Source organism: Mastigoproctus giganteus, chromosome 1 (assembly GCF_048544385.1).
Source record: "Mastigoproctus giganteus isolate SK-2022 chromosome 1, ASM4854438v1, whole genome shotgun sequence".
NCBI lineage: Eukaryota > Metazoa > Arthropoda > Arachnida > Uropygi > Thelyphonidae > Mastigoproctus > Mastigoproctus giganteus.
The window spans coordinates 90,731,367-90,743,594 of record NC_143575.1 but is presented as its reverse complement, the minus strand read 5'-3'; the positions used below and the strand labels follow the sequence as shown (position 1 = coordinate 90,743,594).

The following is a 12,228-nucleotide window of genomic DNA, read 5'->3' as shown; positions in this document are numbered from 1 at the left end:
CGTATAGTACAAGGAACTCATGTTTCTGCTGCACTGAAAAAAAAAAAAGTAGATAGGAAAATAAATTTAATTATGACCGTCCCTCCTCACATAGGTAACCATCCAGCCTCAACTACCTGCAGTAACTTGTTACAGTAATCAAAACTTTGCTGGCCAAAAGAAAACTTTGTGCAATCCAGTCTAAGCAACCCCAGGAGTTCACATCTGGTGAGTATATGGGCTTGGCACACCCAGGGTCCTCAGCTGGATATCATCATTCTTCTCTTTCTTGGTGATTCCCTTCTACTACATCTCCCTCTCTCTCTTGGTAATTCAGAAATTTTTTTTTTTGGCTGGTGCAGCATAAGCCTCAGGCTTCCACGCACCACATGGCTAATAACAATAAACCTCTTCACCTGTGATTTGAATGCAAGGCTCCCTAGTTCTGGAATTCTTTATAACAGTGAAAATATCGCTCTCATTCATTTTACTATTCCCACTCAATCTTTGGATCATTTCAAGAAGCTTAATGTCTTCGTACTTGTATACAGTAGGTTTATGACCTCATTATCTCTGGCTATTAAAAAAATCAACAGGACCCCATGGGCTTTCCTGGCTGCATGTTTACACTGCTAGGAGAACTTCATATCATAACTCCAAAGTCCCTTTCTTCCTATACTGTTTTTAATTTAGTCCCATCAAGTGTAAGACCTTGCATTTTGCTGCATTAACACATAGCTGATACTTTTCTGACCATTCTTATGGCCTACTCTAATCATCCTGCTTGGTAATGATCATTAACAACTCTACCAATCTTTACATTATTTACAAATTTTGACATCACACCTATCCCCTTGTCAGTGTCATTTATGAAAATGAGAAACAACAGTGGTCCCAGAACCAATCCTTGGGTTGGTTGTGTTCATGAAATATTATTCACAAATGAAGATATAAAGCATAAAGAAAATTTACAAAATTAAATGATATGTGAAAATCAATAAACTAAATACTGAAAAGAGTAGGAGAGCTGGCAATAAAGACAAAGTTCAAAAATGGTGCAGCAAAAAATAAGTAATTATATTCGTTAAAGACCTATACATGTGTTGTTGTGGCTGAAAGTTCCATTTATTTTGTTATCTGTGAATAAAAATACACAAGTACAACTTACTGTTTTTATTTCTAAATCTTTTTTATTTTAGTTTCCACAACAGTGTTTTTGATAAAACTGAACTACCCCCCGTCTCAGTTAGTTCGGATAATCGACGCTCTACTCTAAACATCAAACACTTTTATAAAGGGAAGTTCATATAAATATAACTATAAAGATTATATGCAAGGGGAAGAAAGAGTAGGAAAAACATAAAAAATTATTTATGGACAAGGGCTACTGATAGACAGAGCACCCAACAACCATAACTATATAATATGTAAATAAGTAATAGCAGCAGAGAAAACAAAAGAAAATTAAACACAATGTAGACCGAAATGAATACTTACATGAAAAAGTTATATTGTTATATATCGCACAATCCTGACATATCAAGTGTCAACCACCAGAATTGCACATGAATATAGTCTTCTGTTTCTAACATTAAGTACATATCATGGCAAAATAAAATTAATAAATAGCATTAAGGGGAAGAAAAATTTTAACCAAAAAATAAGGGTATAAAAGGGAGGATATATAGAAATCTGGCACGACAGAGAAACAAAACCAAAATATACGAATTAAATAAAAACTTATTTTTATATCTGTATATATAGATGCAGCAAGATAGACAAGTAGATATACACAAATAGCAAAAACAAACATACACAAACCCCATAATGTATATTTTGGTTTCATTCCTTTGTCATGCCTTTATTTTCATTTATAATTTTACTTTGGATTTCTCAAAAAAAAATTTTTTTTTTTCTTAATGGTATTTTGCCATGCACTTTGTTAGAAACAGAGGACACTATATTGTCTTGTCGTGCAATTCTGATAGTTGACACTTGAGATGCCAGGCAGGATTGTCCGATATACAACAGTATAATTTTTTCTTATAAGTATTTATTTATTTTTACGCCTTTCTTTTCTCCCTATTACTTGTGTGCATGCCCCTAAGGAAGGTAAATAGTTCATCCAGATTTGCACTATGTCAGATATAACTGTTCTTGCAATCTTGACAGACATTAGAGAGTACTGTACCAGTATTGTTCAGATTTATCTATTGTGCTATTTAAAAAAAAAGTATGTAACCTGTTTAAATGTTTTGCTTATCTAGAATTTTTTTTCATTTGGTAGACCACAGTTCAAAATCGATCCATGGACTTGTAAATATACAACAGTATAACCCCAGGGGGTGAGTATGGACTTGGCACATCCAGGTTCCTGAGCTGGATATCATCATTCTTCTCTTTCTTGGTGATTCCCTTCTACTTTTGTCTCTCTCTCTGAGGAATTTTTTTTTTTTTTTTTTTGGCTGGTGCAGCATAAGCCTCAGGCTTCCTTGCACCATATAGCTAATAATAATAAATAATGTTATAGTATAAAAGAACACCAAAAACTTTCACATCATGTTTTACTGACATCGCCCATCAACAGAGTTACCCCTTGATGACGAATAGCAGCAACCTTTAACATGGAGAATTTTAGTTTACTTAAGATCAAGCCATTCCTGTTCTGTACCTCTGAAGTTATAGCTGTTGATTTATGTGCTACAGGGAAAAATCAAAAATTTTATTTCAAAGGCATTCTTCCTATTGCTTACTGGAAGCTCTTTTCATAAAGTATCAAAAGTAATGTGTGATAATATACATTTGTTAGGTGTTAATTTTAATTAAATGTCAGTCATTCTGTTACTACTCCTTCATAATGAGAGGATATTGTGCCATAGGAGGAAATCTACAAAACCTTTAAATTAATCTTCCCAAGAGTATCGAAACATAACTAGATGGTGCACAATGACCTACGAAAAGGAGTTGTGCTACAAACATTTCATATATAAGAAGGTAACACATGCATTGTTTAGCTGAACAAAGCGGCTTCTCTGGCTCAACATCAAAGGAAGAGAAGGAACGTAAACAAGTTTGCAGGGTATCCTACATATCGAGGGTATTTACAGAGACTTGAAAAAGAAATTCACCTTATAACAAATATATTTCATAGACTTTTTGCCTAATCCTAAACAAAGTAAGTCCCCCTGTTGTACTGATTAGCATATTCTTCACTGTACATGTAGTCTACATCCATTATGTAAACATATCTTCACTCCCTTTTTTCTTTTTAAACGAATTTATAGGAATTCCTTAGGTTTGTATTAACCTATGCTCTTCAGCTGGTCAGACCTCCAACAGAACCCCAAGAAGTTATTGCACATATCTGAATAAGGGATGCTAAAAACACCTGCCTGCCAAACCCACTTACTGCTGTCAAGACAATACAAATTCCCTAAAGCTAGATCCTGTTGCAATATGTAATTGGAGTGTCGTGTGTGATAGCACGACATTTTTGAGGAAACAGCAGTTGTCTTTTAAATCTCCCCATCAATGATCAGCACTAATTTAAAAAATTTAGAACAGGAACTTAAAACGAAAAATTATTCAGCAAAGATTATTGACCTTCTGTGTCTGTGAAGGTTATGTATAGAATAAGTTTGACTTCTAAGACAGCTTTAGATGTCACTGTTTTGTTTTTCACTCCACAAACAAAACAGTGCTCGGTCACATGCAGATACTTCCATCTGTGTGTGTGTTACTATATCCCCACTCTTAGTCACACATACACAAGAGTTATCTTCAAGTTCCAAAAACATCAAAAGATTATACACAATATAAGAGGAAGTTTTCTCCACCCCCCCCCCCTAAGAAGATGGGGGATGAACAATGCTATCAAAAAAAGTGATAACAAATTGAGTTCTCTTTGAAATCATTCCAAATCTAAATGGCACCCTCACTTGTTTATTCTGTATACGAGAAACTTTGATCCTAAGCCAATAGGAAACTGACACTGCAGAACACCCTAAGAAGCAAGAGGTCAAAAGGGTGGCAACTGAGAATACGGTCTTTAATAGCACAATACTAGCGAGTTTGATTCCATCCATCAATTCGGTGATTTATGATCCAGCAGCTAATAGAAAGGCAACTGAGCAATGCATAATAAATCTGTGTATCTTGACCCAAATAATGCCTTGTAAACAGAAACTGAGCTAATGAAGTTGTAAATAGTTTATACATTGATTTTCAAAGGTCACTGGGGTTATGTTCATTCTAATCTGACCCCTTTGCCTGACAAAAAAAAATTGTGTTCAAACAAAACAATGAAATTGCTGCAATGCATGACATCATGTAAGCCTTGCCCTGATTAATCGCAGCGATTTCCTTTTAGGAGTACTTATAATGACACTGAGAGATGGTACAAGTACCGATGACCTCACACATTGTGAAAAAACTTGTTTTTTCACAATATCTGACTGGCTACTAATCCAAAAGTGCATCCCACTAGCCCCGTGGCCATCAAGGAGTTTGCTTTTGTCAATAAATTGAACTTAATAAATATATTACACCATTTATAAATTTAATTAAATCTGTTGCTTCACTTAGTGCGTAGGCAACTCAGGACCAGGACACAGGCTGCTATCATGTTGTATCTGTAAAATGCCTGTGTTCTAAGGGGAAGTCCACTTCGGCATCATTTTCCACATTAATAGATTTGGTTCACTTGATTGTGGTTTCTTAAAAATGCTGAGGCTGCCATCAGTGCAAAAACAGAATGAAATGGGACTCTGACATATTACAGATGCCTTTTTGTTTGTTAATTGCTGGGACTAAAGGATTAAGAACCAAGTAACAGCCACCAAACTATCTCTCAGTCTTCTTCACGATGCAGGTGGAAATCTAAGGGCTAATAACAACTGCCAATAATTTAACAAATTGTTGGAAGTTGTGGTTGCTGTCTAACGTGTTGGGTTCAACAAATGCTAATCTCTTCCTCAAGATCCTCATACTGCACTGGTCCTTTGTTCAAGGTATATTCTTCGATCCTTCACTCAAACATGGAAGGACATCGACTGGGAACAAGTTGTCCATACTTGGAGTGTTGTCCTACATATAACAGCAATACTTAACCTAACACACTGCTGCTTAACAAGTGATTCAAATGTCAAAGTGGCAAATATTAAGTTTTTCAAAGTGATTTTTTTTATATATATAATTTATATAAAATTTGAAAATTACTCAATTCCTGTCGAGAAGTACAATTGCCATTTACATAATATGCAAGGCAATGCAGAAAAACTTTAAATAAACATGTTTATTCCTTGGTAATTAGATTGAAATGTCTGCCAAGTTGTCATAGTGTTTAATATCTGGATGGAAGCGAAAAAAAGTTAGCTTATTTCCCTCAGTCATTTGACTGTCCTCAAAGAACTTCCAGTAGTATGTGCTCATTCATATTGTAAGAAGAATTTATTTCATGCAACATAGCAGGAAGTGTTCAAAACAAGTATGGATAAATGTTTCACATTTTGTCATGAAAATATACTATTACTTTTCCCCATCTAGAAGTTATTTAAAAACTCCATTTTATTTGCTTACATATGCCCACTTGAATTGGACTTTCCTTGCAGACAGCACAAAAAACCAAGTGAAACTTCTAATCCAATGTGGCCTTGTCAATATAAAAGGGAAATTTATTTAAAAATGTTTCTGAATAGTCAGTATGAAGACTGGTTCAAGCAGGTGAAAATCGCTTGGTGTGGAGTCTGTTTCATTTCGTGCTTTATAAGCTTTGGCAATGAAGGATGCGACAGTTTCTTACTAGCTCAGAAAAATGCAGCATATCACAATGGAGACACTAATTCTATCGTAGTTTGCTGAATTGGGTACTGTTTTGGCTATGTAATGTTTTTATAAAAGAAAAAGCAAACTTTTGGGGATTTACAGTAATTAACAAGATGCCCAATAAAGCAACAGTGGGCCCAGATGGATTTTCCAAATTCATAATCAAGTTATGCAACACCTACATAATTGATACTTGCACATTTTTCAGAAAATCCTCAAAACTGCTACGACCCCTAGAATCATAAACATCTACTTTGTTAAGCCAATCCCAAAAATTAAAACTCCAAAGGATCCAAAAGATTTTTGGCCATCTTAATAATATGCTCACTACTTAAAATATTTGAAAAAGACACTGCTTTAACTATAGACCTCCCTATCTACAGTCAGTGATTAGTGGAAGATCTCCTACCACCAACCTCCTAGACAACCTTTTCAGGATACAAATGGCTTTCTACTGCAAATCGCAATGACATAAGGGCAGCATATGATCAGATACCCATTCCTGCACATTCTGGAATCTTATTTCAACATCACCAGCAATCTCTTGAAAGTCCAGGCATCAATCCTTCAACCTAGACATCTACTAGTTGCACATCAGTACTGTCACCATTTTGAGTGGTATCCCACAAGGGGACATCCTCTCCTCAACACTATTTGCAGCTGCACTGGAACCCTTTCTGTCCATTAACAATACTATCCTATGCTGAAGATTGAAACCATTTATCATTTCAGGAGATCCAAAATACTCCCATTTAATCTTTGATGAAGTAACACGGAAACTCTCACTCTTTGAACAGTATCTACACATTTCACTGGTTTATAAATAAAGACAAATCAGTGCAAGTCACTTTCACTAAAAAAGAAAATGGAATACATCAATAATGGTTCTGAAATCAGGAAGGCTTCTCATCAAAGATCTCAAGTTAACATAGGACCAAAAATCACTTTCCGCCCTGACTTCATGGATTCTAGAAACAAGTACTTTACTGCCATGTGGGCCATTCAGCAAGCGTTCACCGGTTTTTGCAATGCAAGTCTAATCGTTCAAATATGTCCAGAGATATACTGTCCCAGTCATTATATATGCATCAGTAATTTGGTAATTTGCCCTGCCCTCCCACCTAAACCGCATCCTGGATTAGAATACTGGTACCTGCCATCGCTGAACTGGACCACAAGGAAGCCTTTCACAATATCCAAGGTGGTACTATTCACCAAACCTGAACATCCCACTGGGAAATACATCATTACACGAAATATTATAACCCGTACAGTGGCATAGCTATCCTTTTTCGGGCCTGGAGGTAAAGAACATGTTTGGGCCCCTACTTAATGAAAACTGCAAAAATATAAACACAAGAAGATTTAAAAAAATGAAACCATTAATAATTCCTCCTCTGCCTCTGTGGACACTGTAATAAATATAATAAATACATTTTTGAAGGTATACATGATGTATTAAAAAATAAATACCGAATTATAATCAAATCCTATTTTTTATTATTGTAAAACAAAACCCAATAGCTTTAATTAGTTTAAGATCAACAGAAATACATACAAAATGATCAGTGAAAAAAATTTATTGTATATCTACATAGTAAATGAAGCTAACTAGGTAGTAAAGCAATCTTTACTCACAAAATTCAAGCCTTAAGTAAATGAATAACATCTATAAATAATAAGATTTGAGTTAACATATGCATGAACATAAAACCTCAGTAACAATAATAAATATATAGGTGACAAAATAAAATATACAGAAACGTAAATACACATATAATAGTTTTGGACAGTAGCGTAGCTACCCTTTTTCGGGCCCTTACTTAATGAAAATTGCAAAAACAGAAGACGGAGGCAATTCTTGCCTGCCTACATGGTAGCTACGCCACTGGTTTTGGAGTAATTTTAAAACAAATTATTGTAATAAATAACCAACTGTATATGTTAAATCTAGTCTATATACACAAAATAAAAGTTTTATAACAAATATTTTAAACTTTAATCAAAATTGTCTCCTACCCGTTTTAGTTGAAATCGACAGAATTCGCTACACTGTTTTCTGCTTAAGATGGACAAATAGCTAAGTCGACGTTGGCCTATTGTGTTCTTTATATATGTTTTAATTTCGAAAAACTTCTTTTGACACCAGCCACAATAACCAGCAAGGTCAAGAATTTAAAACGACGTTTTTAATTAAAATAAGGTTGCATAAGTCCCGAATTGAATTAATTTTTAAAATTCCTTGTCCTAAAGATGATCTTAATTTAATAGCTGCTGTGGAAAGTCATCAGAAATATTTTTATTATATCAGTTTAGAAATTCTACAGCCATTTGTTGCAGAACTTCGTCGCTAAAAGATGTGTTTCTGGTTGAAAAATTTTAAAACTACCTACAACATTTTTTTGTAATTCATGTATCACAATGTCTATTGTTGCATAGTACATATCAACTTTAAACCGTCTTTCAGAATCTTGAAGTCTTTCGTCTTGAGCTAAATCTTCAAACATTTAGCTTTCCTATTGCGTTTCTTACTAAAATTTAAATTTATTCCCCAAGATCTTGCTAAAGAAAACGCAAAACTTACTTTCTTCATAATTATCTTTCAGCAAAACCATAGAATTTAAGGAACACTTAAAATTCAAGTTACACTGGTGCCTTAAATGTAACTTAAGCACCAATTTCCTTTTCCAGTTTTCTTTTTGGTATTAAATTACAAAATATTAGAATCAATTAATTTAACTTTAAAGTTAATGCAACAAACAAAATCTAGATCTCGGTCAGGCAATGTGTCATTTAGATGCATCTTTAAATTGACGATATCGTATCGAAGCGAAATGAGTTATTGAGTGGCAAATTTTGATGTGCAGTTTTTTGTTTTAAGTCTCATTGGTGCAACTGGGCATAAAAATAACTTACCCTGTTAAGCGTGAGGTGTTTCGAAAACAGCTTCAAAAGGGTGAATAATAAAAATCGAAATCATAAGATAAGATTCAATAGCGTCACTAAAGTCTATTTGGTTTTAAAGTGTAGCGTAGCTAGGTATAGGGTGCAAATTTGACGGCTTGTGATTGGTGCAGACGCAAGACAGTCCCAATGTTTATATTAACCATTGTTGACACTGATTCAATCCGACTTACGTCCTTCGCTTACTGCACACGATTTGTGGTTATGACGTATTGGTCTTCTTTCCTGAATACGAGTACTGTACTGTATAATATATCGCCATTTTTAACCTTAAAATGTTCCTGCGTAAGTCGGTCTTGCCAAGCACCCTGGCTGAAACCTCTGTGGTTCAGTTCTGGCGCAGCACGAGTGATTCCAGAAACTGGTCTGATTATCTACAAACCAGAAACCCCCACGTCGGCAGCTGACAGGGCCAATTCGGGATGTGCAGTTTTCGGCCTGGGATTTGCCAATGGCATTTTTACGGTGAAGTTCAAAATGGACTTCAGCCTTTTTTCCTACTAATTGCATTGATCAATTTCTGTTCATTTTTGTAAAATTAATTTGATATAATTTACTCTATTTATTCCCATAACTTCATAAATCTCCAATTTTATTATTGTTATACACTAATTATTTATCTCTGTTGATGTCCTAAGAAACTGCAATGTCTTTAATACAAGTTTAGAGATATTACATACACCTGAGTTGAGTCTTATCATTATTGTCATTACTGATTTGTAACTAATGTGTACCCTGCTAGCGCCTTGCTGTCAAGGAGTGGAATTATGATCTTCAACTGAATAAATAAATAAATTAGAGAAAACTACCTGGCTAGACATCAAGACAACACAGAATTATACGAGCTTTTAGATTGTCCAGGCGTATATCATACACCCGGACAATCTATATCAAGATAGTTCAACAACGGAGCCATGCGGGAGTGGCAATCCTAATTACTATTAGGTAATAATCCTATAGCTATTAACTAATGATCCTGCTCCTTCCACCTGGGATCGGCAAACCCCATTTTCGATTAAAATGGATTTCAGAAATTCTTCCAGTCAGACTTAAGACTATAACCTAGACTGTCCAAATGAGTAACAAGTGGTGAAGCCACTATACTATCACAAAGGACTCCATCCCATTTTTATCTCTACTGTCGTTAAAATAATCAGATTTCGATGGAATCATTATTATTTTATTTTTTCACTGTTCATTGGGAGCTGAATTAATATTGAGAAAAGCCGCAAGTTTTGTATATCTGAAGCAATGTTGAATCGGGGGGGGGGGGGGGTTGAATTTCACTCCCGATGGAATAAAATACCCTCCCAAAGGCGAAAAAATTTTATTTTATTATTCGTTCAAAGATCTCAGACGTTAATTTTTGGAACATTTTTTTATTATTGAAATTTTCTTCTTACTGTGCTCTTTAGGGGCCATACTATCAGTTTACACAAAGTTGTAATTATAAAACACGAATTCAATAAATTTATGTCAAATAAACAACACAAAAAAAAATCACAGCAACTAAGTGTAGTACTCGTTAGGTGGAACATGGCGAAAATAAATCACTAAAATTCAAAAGACACGAAATTTTCAAAATAAATAGGCAATATTTGTGGCTGCATAAAAAAGCCACTTTTTCAAGTGTCAGGCGTTTTCACACAAACCATTTCTTGATAGTGTTTCACACAAACGGTCTACTTACAACTAATTCTTTGTATATATAACGCAAACACGACCGACTGGACTGCAGGCCGTGAACAGGTTCACCTGAATTGCTCCTTCAGTGACGGATGCTATTGTAATCAGAAAGTGTCCCGCGGCTTTCAGGGAGAGGGGCTAAACGATGTCTGGGAAAGAGACAGAAGTGTACTGCAGCCACTATTTCAATAGGCGGCAGTTTCGCTTTATGGTTTTCACATTCCTTTGTTTTGTTTTTTTTTTTTTTTTTGTTTCACAGCAAGAATCTACTTGTGGCTAAGTCTTCCTTTGTATACCACAATCAAGACTGTTTGGTCGCAGCCTATAGACAATGCATTTTATGGTTTTTTTTTATTATGTATATATTAGTATCATAATATTGCATGACGATAAGCTTAGAATACCAGAACGAGTTATCAGAAAAATTAATAAATGAAGTGACTGATAGGTATGCAAAGAAGAATAAGGATATTATAATACTTGCATGTTTGTTTATAATTTGTAAAAAATTTTTTGCGAATTTTCATCGGTGATTTTCATATTATTAAACTCTGATTATTGTCATTAACGCGGTTTTTGTGAACTGACTAAGTATTTAGATGTTAAATAATAAATATTTCCTTTTGTTTCCTCATTCTATTATTATAACGTTCATAAATATACATTTTTTGTAATGCATACATATGTTGTAAATATTAAAGAATAACAAAAAATATATACTACATGTACTACCCCTCCCCCGAAGTTACATTCTCTCACTCCACCGTTGCAAACACACTGGTCTGAAGTCATCATCCAACTCCTAGTTTGTGGTACCATTTAAACACTTTCAATTTAATAAAATATCAAGCAGCATTGTGAAGGTGCACCCTAGAAACAATTCTGAAGAGGCTAGGAAAATATTTAAATATCTAGAATATATTGGTAACTAGTGATTCGGGGAGTCACATCAATAAAATAAAAAATTCTCACACGACGCGTTCAAGTTCTGCCCCCATTTATACACGTGCCCAGGTGCAGCTAATAGTGGAGACAGTCCACCATGGATTTAGTCTGGATGAGCATGAATATCGAATCGCATCCCTTTTGCCATTGTGGAGATGAGTCCTGGACCCACTTTATGTGCCCCTCCTATGAAAACAACCGTTTATAGTAAGCCGAGGAACTCCCTGCAATCAAGATCTACTAAATGACGGAGATAAATATATTGCGTTCACTCGATTTGCCCAGGCTGTTTTCACCACAAGGCGTGCCAAGGTCACCGATGCTAGGACAGTCTAGAATACTCCCTCTAACCCCTTCGGGGGTAGGATAAATATAAACCTGTGCCACAGAAACAATACTTCAAACCCTTTATGGGTAGGATTCATGCTGGCATCCGATTTAGGTTACAGGATCACTGCTGGAACTCAACTGGTTGCTAGATCAATACACATGGGTTTCTGCGACTTTTAACCCCCTTCCCTACCCCTACTTCGCCTAAATCCATAGCGGATTGTCTTCACTATTAGTTCAACTTGCTTTCACCCCCACAGTCTGACCTCCTCCTCTCTTATTCCCTGTGAACTCTCAATTTTTTTTTGTGGTCTCTGTTAGGAAGCTCAAGCGACCCTGGCAGAGACTAGCCAGAGTATGACGGGCAGCTTGGCTCAACTCCCAGTGGTGGGGGCGGAAGTAGGGTCGCATTAGGGCCTATGCGGCCAAGAAGTCAGAGAAACAACAGAACCCAGCACAATACTATACAAGGTGCCACACACATTTCTGGAATTTACAGAG

The 12,228-nt window shown here is 35.5% G+C and overlaps 1 protein-coding gene across 1 annotated transcript in view; it reads right to left on the bottom strand.

The window, feature by feature from the left end:
- LOC150090984 (voltage-gated inwardly rectifying potassium channel KCNH6-like) overlaps nt 1-12,228 on the bottom strand; it is a 490,763-nt gene that overhangs the window by 458 nt on the left and 478,077 nt on the right. The gene's annotated exons all lie outside the window — the stretch shown is intronic.